The sequence below is a fragment of the Palaemon carinicauda genome, chromosome 25 (assembly GCF_036898095.1).
Source record: "Palaemon carinicauda isolate YSFRI2023 chromosome 25, ASM3689809v2, whole genome shotgun sequence".
Classification (NCBI taxonomy): domain Eukaryota; kingdom Metazoa; phylum Arthropoda; class Malacostraca; order Decapoda; family Palaemonidae; genus Palaemon; species Palaemon carinicauda.
This window is the reverse complement of record NC_090749.1, coordinates 60,679,895-60,682,059: the sequence shown is the minus strand read 5'-3', so window position 1 is coordinate 60,682,059 and position 2,165 is coordinate 60,679,895.

The following is a 2,165-nucleotide window of genomic DNA, read 5'->3' as shown; positions in this document are numbered from 1 at the left end:
AAATGATGGAGAATGATTGGCGCATTCCCTAAAGAATGGATAATGATATGAAAAGGGAGATAATTGCTATATTGCCGTATCATTCCCAGAACCTAAGTTTTAATAACTATTATTATCACTTTTTTAAAAGGTTACTAGATCGAGTTTGGGTGCTTTTGTGTCATATTCCTAAATGCAGTAATGTTCATTGGTCTTTATTAGTATTATTTTGGTTTTTAACTATATAAATTCATTATACATTGTATATGGATGTTAGAGAAAGATGTATGATGGATATTTATAACTCGCTGGTAAATCTTAAAGTACTTAATTTGGGTGACAATATTTTATTGCCTCTGCTGGCATGGTTTATAGCGACTGTGTCTTTCATTTGAAGAGACAAGGGTTCGATCCCGATGTGATGTAGAAACTGATTTTTGTTTGAATATGATATTTTTGGTATTTTAATCTTACAACAATAAATGCAGCTGTTTTCTAGTCCACTGCAGGACAAAGGCCCTAGACATGTCCTTATTCCTGCCTGAGGTTTGGTCAGTTTTCATCACCTCTCTGGTCAGTGCGGTGATGGTGGGAGACTTTACTCTGACAGCTCAGAGAAAACCATCGTAGTATGGGTGACCTTGACTAGCACAGCTTGGGTGATCATGGAGAGAAACAAACCCTTTCAACACGTTAAGGTACCCCCCACTCAGAAAGGGATATATATATATATACTGTATATATATATATATATATATATATATATATATATATATATATATATATATATATATATATATATATATATATATATATATATAGATAGATAGATAGATAGATAGATTATATATACTGTATATGTATATATATAAATTATATATATATATATATATATATATATATATATATATAAATATAAATATATATATATATATATATATATATATATATATAATATATATATATATATATATATATATATATATATGTGTGTGTGTGTGTGTGTGTAATTTTTTTTAATGTGTGTGTGATACAAGGTGTATGTCCACCGCCCTCACTCCGTAAACATGTCGTAACATCCGGTAAAGCATCTCCCTCTTTGCCAGCCCCTTTAAAGGAAAGATATGTACATATATAATGTACACCACAGAGCAGCGTGTTGGGCTTACCTAGCCTCCGCCATAATCACCTGCTGAAAATTTTATATTTCGTTTCATATTTCAGGGTTTTTGACCTGTAATTGTATCCAATTTAAACCTGTAACTCTCGAGACTTCGTTTTTTATCTTGCTTTTTATTTCCAACATTCGTTTACATACATAGTTCATAGTTTATATAGAATAGTTTACTTTTAGCTTTTTTTCGTTTGTCAGCATGTCAGAGAACATATCGGTTTGAGCCTAAAAGTTCATACATTTTTTCTACATTTTCTCTTTTCTCTTTACTTGATGGAAAGGGAAAGAACATCATTTGCTTGTGTTAGTTTTGGTCTGGATGGATGAACGGCATAAATGATAATTGGGTTTCTTCACCTGAAGGTCTTTAGCCTATTCTGGATTTCAATCTTATTTCAAATTTGGCTCTCTCTCTCTCTCTCTCTCTCTCTCTCTCTCTCTCTCTCTCTCTCTCCTCTCTCTCTCTCTCTCTCTCTCTCTCTCTCTCTCTCTCATCTAACCACTCCGCTGGGTGCTAGACATTTAGCTGAATGTTCTGGAAAAAAAATGATATTACTATTACTATCACTTGCTAAGCTACAACCCTAGTTGGAAAAGCAGGATGTTATAAGCCCAGGGGCCCCGACAGGGAAAATATCCAAGTGAAGAAAGGAAACAAGGAAAAATGAAATATTTTTAAGAACAAGAACATTAAAATAAATATTTCTTATATAAACTGCATATAACATTTATATCGATGTTAATACTAACACAAGAATGTTATCTTCTAGCCAACATTATTACAGTCCTAATCTATCGTTATCAATTACTGTCATATACGCCATTATTATACTGAGTTATAAAACATTCTCTCTCTCTCTCTCTCTCTCTCTCTCTCTCTCTCTCTCTCTCTCTCTCTCTCTCTCTCTCTCTCTCCTGGCAGCTCAAGTGTATTATCAAATCCCCTGCAATGTCTTCCATTCCACTCAACTTCCTTCGTTAATACTGAAAGTACATTTCTATTGTTCTGTGG